The sequence below is a fragment of the Lepisma saccharinum genome, chromosome 14 (assembly GCF_977018435.1).
Source record: "Lepisma saccharinum chromosome 14, izLepSacc3.1, whole genome shotgun sequence".
NCBI classification, from domain to species: domain Eukaryota; kingdom Metazoa; phylum Arthropoda; class Insecta; order Zygentoma; family Lepismatidae; genus Lepisma; species Lepisma saccharinum.
Window position 1 is genome coordinate 54877123 of NC_139242.1, and position 13439 is coordinate 54890561.

At 36.8% G+C, this 13439-nt stretch overlaps 1 protein-coding gene across 5 annotated transcripts in view; it reads right to left on the reverse strand.

The window, feature by feature from the left end:
• LOC145998897 (bromodomain-containing protein 3-like) overlaps window positions 1-13402 on the reverse strand; it is a 165140-nt gene extending 151738 nt beyond the window's left edge. For 4 of the 5 annotated variants that reach the window (XM_083135628.1, XM_083135627.1, XM_083135631.1 and 1 more), the window contains exon 1: window positions 13267-13402. The gene's annotated coding sequence lies outside the window, so the exon portion shown is untranslated. The remainder of the gene's footprint in view (window positions 1-13266) is intronic. The other variant, XM_083135630.1, reaches the window with a different exon arrangement.
• Window positions 13403-13439: the final 37 nt, after the last annotated feature.

Here is a 13439-nt window from a genome sequence, read left to right on the forward strand (position 1 = left end):
ATTCATTTACGGGCACTGATGGACAATGGTGGTGCTCATGTTGAATTTTAAATTTGTCATGTAAAAAATTGTACCATTGTAAGAAACAACACATCCAAATTTCATGCAAATCAAATAACAAAAAAAGTCATGCAGAATTTACAATAGGGAGTTACTTCTCACCCACCCTGTAGATTAGGCTATGAGCCCATGGTGAAAGATAGCTAATTTACATTTATCAAATAGAAGAGGACACAGTAAAAAAACAATTCTCATGGAAAGAATTGTGCATTTAATGTTGACAGTTTTGAAGGGAAAAATCATCATGTAAAAGAAGTGCCTTTTTTCAGCAGAAAATTGCCCCCTCCTCCAAAACATAGCCAGAATCAAATTAATTAACTTAACCAATAAGATGCCTCAGGGCTCTTGTGGGACTCAACACATGTATCCCAGAACATTACATGAGTCATAGTATGTTCCAAAAGTCGAAAAAACCAAATGTGACATAGTCAGTGAGCTCAAATTGTGACGTGAGGGCAGGAAATGGGCCTATCATCTTGACTAACGATAAATTCCAAAAGTTAAGTGACTTTCCGAGAGGGCTTGCTTGCTTCCATGTTAAGAAACAGATCTGCAGGTGTACATATGGCCCCCTGAATCAATCTAATCAGAGCAATTGACTGAAATATGACCGACCATCTCTGCGATTTGTTACTGTTGTCTTCTATCAAAATTGATTTTGAAGAACTGGTTAGATTTCACGAGCATCCACAGTGTTCACAGACAGGAAATTTCCAGGCATGTGCTTTAATCGCCACATAAAAAAAAAAAAAAATTGAAAACATTAACTGTCATCGGGAGATGAAAATTGATTTGTTTTCGCAGAAGCGAAGTTCATACATTTTCCCACCCAATAATGAAATTAAAAAGAAAATTGAAATTTTATGCAAAAATTCATGTAATGCACCCTCCCACTGCAATACACAAATGTTAAAGAAAATTGTATCAAGTAGTTAGTAGTAGTAGTAGATTCCTACAACCATGCCATGTTGACAATGGAGAAAAATAAAATAACGTATAGAACAAGCAGTGTAGCCATCTTACAGAAAATCGGTTCTAGCATCAAGTTTATGGATGATGGGACGAACCAAAGGAAGCATAAGACCACTCTTTGAAGACTAGGAATCCACCTCACACAATTTACAAGACAAAATATGAAGCATATTTTTGGAGGTAGTTTTGAAAATTAGAGGTCAACCACTGAACTCCGATGGACCCTCCCTGTTGCCCTTTGTGAACAGTTTCTCTTTTCTGTTCTATCACTGTTATACGTAAAATATACTAGCAAAAAGTAGTGGTTGAAAAGTAATGTCCTATTGATGTGTTTCATTAACTGAGATGCGGTAGGTCAGTCGTTAGGCATCAGACTACCATGCGAGAGACCCGGGTTCAATCCCTGGCAGGGGAGATTTGGGATTTTTTCCACCTGTTCAAGGGGCTCCGGTGTCCATCCAGCATCGTATAATGTGGGTACCTGGAGTATAAAGGTAGCCAGGGGCATGATGTGATGATCACATCATTCCCTCTTTCAGCCGTGACCAAAAACGGGTAGGGCCCTAACTCCACACCCTCTATATGCCTTCAAGGCATAGTGCAAACCACAGGGGAGCACTTTACTAACACTACCTACTTATTCTTGGGGAGAAAAAATATATTTTCACAATGAGTGCAATAAAAATAGTAACAAATATATTGCTTTGTCACGTATGTTTATAAATGGACTGAACTGTAATATCTCAAGTTTTCAAGAAATAGCACGTACATTTCTGCAAAGTGGTTATGGTAATTTGTATTCTATGCAGACAAAATTAGTGTTCTACAATTTCAATAAGAATGTTTCCTAGGTAGTAGCAATTTGTTGGCTGTGATGGTGCAATATAAAATGTAAAAATATACTCTTAAACAGAAAATATGTAAAATGAACTCACACCTTCTAACATGCAATTTGTGTGTACTGTTACCTACATTCTAATTTGCAGACACTCAGCCTTTTTCCTTAGTAACATGCAGAAGTATTTCCTCGTGATTTCATAAAGATCTGTGCTTTATTTAAGTCCTAACAAATCATCCCACTGTTGGCCCAAATCAAAAGTTCGGAATAATGAGAAAACAAAAATCCTAACAAAAACTTTATTTTGATTTTTTTTATGCAAAACCCTCCCATACAACCATGAAAACAAACAAAAGAGCTTCAAATTGAAACCATTTCCATATCTCCTGCTGATTTACTTGAGCATTAAATGCAATATTAATAAATGAAGTTCTTTGTTAAATTAAACAATTTCAAGTAGAATTGAGATGATACCGGTATTGGTTGGAATTTATTTACAGATACCAAATGATACTTTTCCAGCATCTTGGGCTTTGACATGGTGTGCAAAAATGCCTCTAGACACTTTCCGAATAACTGAAAATTATGCAAAATTCAGGTGCAAAATGCCTCTAGACACTTTCAGAGTAACTGAAAATTATGCAAAATTCAGACTTTATTTTTATTTTGCACAAAAAAACTGTATATTGTGATTACGTTAACATCTATTTTAATATTTTGATGTAATTCATGAATACTGTAAATCAAATTTCTTGAAAAATCAGCAAATCCCAAGTGAAGTAGAATTTGTTCAAAAATTGTGTCCATTTGATGAGATTTGAGGTTTTGTTTTAAGTCCGCTTTTATGGACAGATAGGCTAATTGGGATTGGGCCTAAAATTTAAACAGTTTAAAGTGGAATTCGAACACTTACGAGCCTCCACTGAGTACTGAACCTGGAACCCCTTAATTACAAGGGAATGACATTACCATTACTTACCTTCATTACAAGGCGTTGGCATTACCATTACACCATCGAGGAGACTGTGTGCATGATTCGATACTAAAACAAGCAATCGTTGGTGCACACAATTATGCTAAATTCCTAAAATGCATGTGTTCGAGGGTGGGGGAATATGTGTTACATATAATTGTCTTCTCTTGGGAAATCACCAGCTGTTCACAACAATGGCTACAAGCCATTAGTTTGGATGGAAAGGGGAGGGCTCAATCATATACTATATAACTTGAGCCTAAGTCCTTGTAGACAGTCAATGTGGATGGTAATTGCTCGAAAAGCCCTGCTAAACAACATTTTCACTGTGTTATTTATTGTCGCCATGTGTAATATGAGTGGATTTTTTAAAGCGTAAACCAAAGTCACTATTAGCAAATGTTTTAGTTTCAAATGGGCTTTCAATTCTATCATTATAAAATAAACATCCAAGTTTCTAAAGCCAACACGATCAAAAAACCAACTTGGAATTATTTCTGTCTCTTGATTCAGATTGCAGGGAGGGTCATATGAACTAATCAGTTTGATCAGATTGCCATGATAACAGCTAATTCTTGTGATATACTGCATTGCCAAATTTATTCCTTGGAGCAACAGTTCAGACTGCAAAGCTCGTCTAAGCCTAATGGCCGCACCTCCCTAGGAAAAAATGCATCTCCCATGCTCTGCCTCCCTCTGCGACCGAATGGTGCATGTCGACAGCAGGTGACATTTATGACTGGACAAAAATTGGCCATGCGGCTACACTGGTTTCTGTACTTAAAACACAAACATCTGGAGATGAAAAGCTAGACATGTGGTCAATTTCAGAGGGGGCGATCTACAAAATCATAATAAGACAAGCTTCATTCTAATTACTCTCTCGTAATAACAATTTCACTCTGCAGCCTATTTGTCACAGTCCTTCATTCCCACTTGCACGTTCTTTGTATTTTGTAATATTGTAGTTTTGCATTTTTGTAATTTTTAAAATGTATATTTAATCTTTATTATAAATGTTTTTAATATGATCCTCTGTAATTGGAACTATTGGTTCTGTTAAGGATATTTTGCTAAATAAATAATCTGTGTATGCAGGCTCCATGATCATATAGTTGGAAGATTTACAAACCAGGTAGATTATGATTTAAATTTGTCATGCATAATAAAATTCAAATGAAATTAGCCATTTGCTATATTGTTAGAAATTGAATTTAGTATTATTTTGTATTTTTTGCTACTATTTATGTTGTTATTCAAACATTCTATATAGAGCGCAAACCTTACATCTCAGGGTCTCCCGTAAACAAAACCACATGCATGCTAATAGTGTTGCCAACTCATGAAAATAAAATAGACCAAAATCTTTTCTTTTTTTCACTTATGAATTGTGTGATTTGTACCTAACAACCAGAGGCATATATTTGGGGCTATCTAGGCTACCTGCAAAGCCCAGACTCAGTGAATAAAATACAGGAAAAAATATCTATCAGCAAATGTGCACAAAATTGTTCATTTCAATAAGAAGATGAACCTGATTGTTTAGAGGAGTTAAAACATTGCCGTTTTCTTTGAATTCGCAAGACGGCTGGCCCAGCGCCGGCAGGCAACTCCACGGGTGTGACGGGCAAACTTGACTGAACTACCACAAAGATCACCCGATCAATGTTGCAAACCAATTTTTCCCAGCATGTAATTTCCCCAGGATCGGGTAATTGTGGAGTCAAACTGTTACAGGAGAGAGAACAGGGTTGCATATGGCAGGGGTAAAAACCCTCAACAGTCTGGGTCAATGTTACAAAACAATTTCTCCCAGCATATAATTTTCCCAGGAATGGGGGATTTTGAAGCCAAATTATTGCAGGCAAGGGGAAAGTGTCATCTGGCAGGAACAAGAACATCATTGAACGCTTGCAGGAGTTGAAAAAGAGGTCGTTGACCTTCAAACAACTAGATATACAGTGGGTGGGGAGTAGAAAATTGTTGGCTGAGCGGGAATGGTTTATGAGTGCATCTAAAAATTACCAAAATGACAAGGACCAGTTCTAGCCTAGATCGCGGCGAGTGGTCTTGGTGCGTGGAATTTATTTAGAAGCAGCGTATGAGTACAGTAGAGTGGATTGTATGAATGATATGTGTTGTGTAGTGAACTGAAATAAGGGACATAAGTAACAAGCTGTCTATTCGGCTTACGAATGACTATAAGCTCCAAATCATTGTGGATTTTACTTGTATGTCCACTTTATGAACAGACAAGCTAATGGGGATAGGACCTACAGTTCAAGTGGTATCTAAACCACCATGTATCGAACCCGGGACCCCTTAGTTTCAAGGCAACGATGTTATCACTGCACCAACAAGGAGTATTCGAACTTAAGTCGTCAAAATAGGTAGGTTGAAATTTTACTTTTATTCTCGCATATAGGCCTACATAATATTTCACAATATGGGCCTCTTATTTATGCAAATAAGAATGAAATTCTTGAAATACTTTCCTTACTGACAGTGTACATATCTATGAGGTATATATTTTTAATCACAGTCACATCACTTCAACCCGCCACCCCAAATGAGTTAAAAAAACAAAAACAACCTCACCAGTAAATTCCTGCCCATTCGAACACTATGATATGGTGCGATAGCCCAGGTTCTTAACCCAGTATATATGCCACTGCTAGCAACGAAGAATCAAAATAGACGGAAGTGACTGAAAAATGCATGTAGCAGAGGTACAGTCACTGAAACTAACGGCTTGTAATGATTACGTTGAAAGTCAATGTACTCATTACAAGCCAGCAGTGTCCGTGACTGTACATTTCTTTGGTAACAGGCTGATGCCTATTGTGGAAAAAAAAATAATGTATAAGAATGGCAGTGTTGTCAGCTTGAAACAATTTCAGGAATTTCAACAGTAACAATGTTTTGTTTCTTTGAGTACGTCATACCTTTATATGTGTGATAATGAACAAAAATACAACAAATATCTCTGAGTAAATTTTTAAGACATTAATCATTGCTGGGATAAATATACATTTCATCCATGCTCAATGGAAACACACATGATGGCTATGTATATATCCCATTCGTCTGATAAAGGTTACTGTGTATAATCATAATAGGCTACTACTGATTGTATACATTACAAATGATCATAGCTACAGGAAGAAATTAGTGTTCTCAGAGATTCTTTTGAAAACATCAGTGAGGTAGTCATCAAAAATAGAAAAGGGGCAGATTAAGATTTGTGCAACGATGTCCATGGTATCTTGAGAAACCTGCACTCATTCATAGGAATGATAAGAATGGTTTGGTGCTAAAAATGCCTGGTCCATAAGAGGTGGAAAGAAGGTATGAGAGATGGATTAAAGTAAATACTCCATGTGCCCATTATCACCCTCTTTACCAGAGCAAAAAACACAAAAAGAAAAATTATATACATTGCTTGTCTGGTCTTGTTTCTGCTTCCAAAAACTGGTGGTAGGTTTGTTTGACAAAAAAAAATACTCTATACAAGAAGTTTGGGAAATATATCAGTGGAAATGATAGCAATGAAAATACATGAAGTCTTTAAAACTTTAGACATAATAAGAAAGTGGGATTTACCGCAGTGTCAGATATATTAATTTTTACATTGAAAAATACACTTACAGGCTACATAGAACACACATTAAATCACTTTTCAAATAATCATAATACTTCAATTTGTGAATCCTCCAATACAGAAATGAATCTGTTTTTACCATCTTACTTAAAAAATTAAAGGTCAGGTGAAATGTGAATGGAACAGCACATGGTGCCCTTAACCCTCTGTAACCAACACCCCGCTCCAAAAAAAAACAGGGTGTCTACAATTTTGTAAAAACAAAATTCCCTGACTTTTCCAGTTTTTTCAGATAAAGAACCAAACTCTTCCAGACTAAGCTATATAGGCAATTCATGTGTATTTAAATATATAGATTCCCACATATCCAAGTTTTTAGAATATTTAATTCACATGTAAAAGTGATAAGTAAAAAAAAAAAAAAAGGTAATGTGCTCCCCTGTGCATAGCACCACGCCATGAAGACGTATAGGGGGTGTGGGGGTAACGCCCCACACTTTCTTGAATCGGTCGTGAGTGGGGTGATGTGATCAGCATCACGCCCCTGACCGCCTTTACCCCCCAGGGTTTCCCCCGGGTACCCATGTTATTCGACGCTGGGTAGGCGACTTAATAAAAATTAACTGTTCGAACTGGGGGTCAGGGATGAGTTTTTACGAAAATACTTTGCATATAATGACTTATGGTTAATAAAGTATTTTTTCTATAATCATAATTTAGCATGTGGAACATACAATTATAGTAAAATTTAGTAATAGTACCTGTATTAGTCATAATATGTACCAAATACAAACGAAAAATTGTAAAAGAAAGTGGGACATTCCAATAGCCACTTATTGTAGATTTCTATGTGAAAATTGTTCAAAACATGACCTTTTCCTAGAGTATTTATGGACAATTTTACTATAAACTGCTCGCAATACTCAGTATATCAAAACCGAAGTATGATTTGTTCACAACAAATTTTTAAGTTTCTTGCTTGTCCTTTTCCTCCCTCTTATTTGAAAACCTACTTTTAAAACATTACCAAAAAAACTTTGATTTTTCAGAAAAAGTAAATTCAGTCTCTTCCAGACTGGGCACCCGGGATAATAATTTATGAAGTTTATATTCCATACGAAATATTTATGTTGCTTTTAGGTCGCAGAGATATATTATAGTGGAGTAATGAGATTATTTCTTGTGGTACTATTTATGACATTGTCCCACACTGTCGCACAAACTTCCTTTATAGTTTTATGCAGCAGAACAAGTGAAAAGTCTTCATGTGTTTCCACCCTCATGGAATCAACAAAATGAAATTTGTAAATAAATCAGGGAAAATAAAATTTATTGACATTAGGCTGACATGGGGGGATAACACAAACACAGCAAGGAAACTACAAAGAATGCAAGAGTCTACCCACTTTATTTTTCAAAAGATGATTATATAGTACCATGAAAGTAAAGTTTTAAATTGTACTTTATGGGAGTGTCTTGCCCAGTGTAAAGTGTGAGGATGAAAATAGTTTGAGAATGAATTAATGTATTAAATGTAACCAGAAAAAGAAATTGGGCATGCAAATTTTTGTTTCATTCAGTATGATGTCCTTTTTCAGGGGATAGCCTGGCCATGAAATTGTGAATTCTATTATTATTGGCCGCGGTGGCTCAGTCGGTAACGCGTCTGACTACCATGCTCAAGGTCCCGGGTTCGATCTCCGGCCGGTTCAAACCCGGAACTTTTCTAAAGTTGGAAGCGGTCCCGGCACACACCCAGCATCGAATGACATGTGTACCTGGGGGAAACGCTGGGGGGTAAAGGTGGTCAGGGGCGTGATGCTGATCACATCAACCCCACTCACGACCGGATCAAGAAAGTGTGGGGCGTTACCCCCAAACCCCCTATACGCCTTCATGGCGTGGTGCTATGCACAGGGGAGCACTTTATTATTATTATCATCATCATTAAACCAGCATGCCTCTTTGGAGGAAGACCTAGAACGATATGGTCGCAAATTTTTCCTTCACCAGCTTTTCAAGTACAGGTCGATTGCTTCATTTTCAAATTATTTCAGAGAACTGTAGTTAGAACACAAGGTGCAGATGATGCAGCACTGCTTTGAAGGACCTGGGTGCATATATTAGTTTTGTCTGAGCTTTCTGTGTTATTTTTGCAAATCATAATTAAATGCTTCGATCTCAGCAGATTCACGTTTGTGACAGTTTCTGGTATTCATATTAAAAATATTGTGTAACTTAGTTTCCATAAAAGTTATGACCACGCACTACTACTACCACTAACTTAATATAAACAAGGGATGCATCCTACATACAGTAGCCATATTGGAAGAGGGACTAGAGCTCAAGTGGTAATTTTAATCGCAAATACTACATTCTCAGTCACATAATACACAAGACTACACGGTCTGGGGACTTAACTTCCCAGGTAAATGTTCAAGGGTTAGTTGACATGCGTACAAGTTTCACCCTGTGTATGCTGTGCAATTGTTATTCCTCATTGCCACAAGTGCCTCTACATATACCATGTTTGTTACCATGTGTCACATTTCCAATGCTAACGATTGCTCGACAGTTTCGGTCCCAATGAGAAACTAGGAAAAAATAACCTGCTGGGCAGCAAACAACAAATGCAAGCCAGAAGAGAGGTGATTACGCAGATGCAGTTGCCATGTTGCGATCTAACTTCCACATCCATTGTTTGTATCTACAAGAAGGTTGCTTTATAAGCGTGGTGCAGATTACTGTTGTGTTCAATTCGTGCATTCTCCCGAATCTTACGCTCAACCTGACCTCCGCTTCCCCCAACGTGGAATTCATTATGTCCACAGCGGTAACATCGCATGGCTTTTCTGCTAGTAATGTCAACGATTGGCAAGCGTGGGTAATGTGACAGGATGTACCAAACTCAGTATAGTTCAAGAGGAAACTGAAAAGTAATATTGCTTTGTTAGCATAACCTGAAACAAGCCATGCAAGCAAATACAGCAGATGACCAAAATAACTATAGACTGAATACAGTCCAACGATAGATAGTTTGGTGACATTTTATGAACGAATTTTCTCACTAATTGGTTTGCATATAACAGATTTTTATAGCGAAAGTACTACAAGAGGCATTTTTTTTAAAAAATGGAGATAATCCTCAAGGGAGTACAGTTGGTCAAGTGCCCTTGTGTATAAACATAGTGAATCTGTATATCCAACTGGTGGCTGCAATATGTTTATTTAGAATCATGCAATTTGAAGTTGATCCTTCATTAGAGGCCCAATGAAAGGTAAGAAAGTACAATACAGAGAATATCTCCAATTTCTTTCCTACTTCTTATACTTACCAAATATGCAGTCCTGGTAACGTATCTCAAGTTAAGATTTGGGGGTGACGTGTAGAAATTGTACAGTTATGTCTAGATATGTTACAAAATTATGTTCTGCATTACCGCGATCATTATCCATACAGAAACATAGGAACCATGTTTGATGATATGAACAAGTGACGTTTGGCATTCGTTGCATCTGTCTACAGCATTGCCACACTGTTGCTTCGTTACTTGTAGATCATTAATTGTTGAAGCATGGCGGAACAGAGGAGTGATCAAATTGTTAATGTGCAATAGTTATTTAAGTGGAGTGTGGAGGAGGATGGACGTGGCTGGTAAGTTTGGCAATGGTGTTCAAGCATTCTTCTAGTGAGGAAGCTAGTACTACAAAACTTATATCACAAGAACCATGCACGGGTAGACCCACAAACCATTTACGGTAAGGTTAGGTTGGATTAGGCAAGCTTAGTTAACATTTCGTTCGTAAAACAATGTGATACAGAAAAATTACACTTACATGGGCTATTTTCCCAGATTTCCACACATTACCCCCTTTTTTACAACAGATTCGTGATTAGGCCAAATTTGTTAGTATACCAAATATTAATGAAATTGGAGATATTCTCTATCTTGTAAATTCGCTCCCAATGAAAATATAAATATGGACAGCCTTTTGCATTTCATTAATGATTTTACAACATCCGTTTTAACTTCTAATAGATTTTCTCCTGGTGTCCTGTGTTTTGCAGTCAACAAGTCAGCAGAAACATGAACCAAACATACTGCCTGTTCGTAAAATCCAAACAAGTCAACCAAAGCCGGCCGGCTACATATGTTCTCGAACTCAATCCAAGTGCGGCTAGCTCCACCCAGTTCAGTTTCCTTGACATTACTGTGACGTATCCACCTCACTTGACTCGTAAGATTTGTAAGCCTTTCTCGATGTGAATGAGTTGGCCAACTAAAACAGAATGCAGTAGCTTGCTTTCAATGTGAAATGGCCGGCAATAAATTATTTGATCCCCTCGTAAGTCAGAAAGAAAAGGCGTAGTAAAAAAATACTTTATAATTATTTCAGTAGATGCATATATGGGAAAAAATATGCAAAAACTGGTATCTGAAGAGAAAAAAAAAGTTTTTGATCTGAACTGTAATGAAATATTTTTTAAAGCCACTTCATTTACCTACATTCATGTTAGTAGTTGGTGTTAGTACACTAAACTAAATTTTCCATAAAAAAATAGGTACTTTAGTATTATATGGACTACCTTACTTGTCTACGTTAAATTATAGTCCCCTCGCGAACAAGTTATTTACGATACCATGCAAAACCACACACTTTTGCTCAAGGTCAGCTGTTCAATTGAACGCCCTTTTTGTTTCTAACCTACCTAAGGCAGTTCGAATAATACTGAAGTACCAAAAAATGAGACACTACAAAAATAAATAGTTTTAATATGTAGGCATAAAGTCATTCGTTGATTGTTTTCATTTATTTTCTGTGCTAATTTTAAAACGTTATCAAAATTTTCTATTAACGTGGCCGAGCTTTATAAAGAGGCGAGATTTAGTGTCATTAAATTGAACATTACTTCCGGTATGACTTAAGATGACCAGACCCCTTTCCAATTTTATTCATATTTTGCATACTTACTAATTGAGGCCTGCTAATGACAAATCTGAAGTTAAAATTTGTCTGAAACGTCTAGAAATTGCAAAATAATTGCAAACCATTAACACTAGCCCCACGAACCACTGACGTGTGGTTAGGTTAGGCAAACATAGTTAAAATTTGGTATTGTGCTAGTATCAGGAATATAAATATTTCCTTGTGAAACAAAAAATTTCGATAAAATAGACTGTTTCCATTCCAATAACTAACGCCTTAATTTTTATTATTTTGCAATTTCTAGATGTTTCCGACAACTTATAACTTCAGATTCGTGATTACGAGGCCTCAATTAGTGAGTATGCCAAATATGAAGAAAATCTGAGAGGGGTCCGGTAATCTTAAGTCGTTCCTTACTTCCAAAGCAAAGTTAACAGCTTTTTAAACCCAAAGAATTCTCAGTGGGCCCGCAGACAATCCACCATGCTGTTTATAAACTACAGTTTGGGACAGCTTTGATAGTGACGTCGGCTGCGTAAGCTACTCGTTAGACCTGGGCTGGCTTCTATGTATGCTCATTAAATCAGATTAACTTATTTTGGAACCTGCTAAAATTATGCATTCAAGCTGAAATTGCATGGGAAATTTCTAGAAAAAAGAAATAATGCCCAATTAATGTGGAACCCTCAATACATGGCAAAAAGGTTTGATGATAGCAGTGTTCTGTGATACATAGTGTTGTATTCAACTAATAAAAAGCATGTACCTACAGAACATCAGCAACAATCTTGAGCAGACATCTGCAGTGACTTATGACCCATCCTCCTTATATACAGTGAATGAAATTGCATCAGATGAAAATATGACAGCATTAACCATTATTAGATAATGCATAAGTAACAATGGGGTGAGAGCAAGTTACTCCCACTCATATTATAGATTCCATCAAAAGAAAATGTTTGAGAATGTGATATGATCACAGAACAGGAACAAAATGAGATCCTATGAGCAACGAACTTCCGTTTGTCCTCCAAACAAGCACTTGATGTGTTCCCGCCAATATTACTTGCAGCATTATATGACAGGTCAGGCACCTGCCAGTTTACTGACCTCATAGGAAAACATTCTGCAATGTATTGCAGGTTTAGTGCAAGGGAAATTAGTTTCTCCGATCACGTTAAAGAAAATCTCTAGCTACATCTAATACTGATTTACCCTGACTGAACTATTGCACAATGCATTGCAACCTGGCGCAAAATTTATATTTCCAATGAGAAATACCTTATACCGGAACAAGTAATGGAATTACATCCCCCCTCACTTCCCATTTGCCATTCAGTTAGCAAATTTCACCAATTTCCGTCAACTCAACTGATTAGTGTGAGAAATAACGCACTCATCCCGTGTTAAGATACTTAAATTAAGCTAGTAATATATAAAAGTGGCTAAATTCAGTGTATACTTACCATTTTTATTGCAAACGAAAGAGTATATAACAAAATATAGGTATTATGCATATATATCAAATATTCGATTTTTTCGCGCAAATATTCGTCTAGTAGCATATCCCGTTAGGACTCTGCCTAAAACAAATTTCTTACGATACTACACAAAAATTGGTTCCCAGGCACCAACCCAGGTAACAAATATGATGACTGAATAGTTTGTGACAACGACTGTATCATTAACAGTGATATATATAGTAAAATTGCATTAAAACGAAGGTTTCAACCTGGTTTTTGTCGTAAAGGCACTCAACATGGCGGGTATTCGAGAAAGAAAGCGAATTACTACATCAGAACATACGTTAATTACTCCAATAAAACAATAGCCTACTTTACGCCTACAATACTCCTACTTCTAGGAACCCTAAGGATAACTAATAGCACCTACCTGGGCCTTTTGGATGAAATTTCAATGCATTTTAAGACACATAACTGACGCTTACACAGTAGCTTTCCCGGACGTTATGGCTGCCTTCCCTATTACTTGGGAACTCACGACACCAACGTACAGAACTTTACATTCGGTTGTTCAAACGCTTATATACAGTATTAATGCCGGGT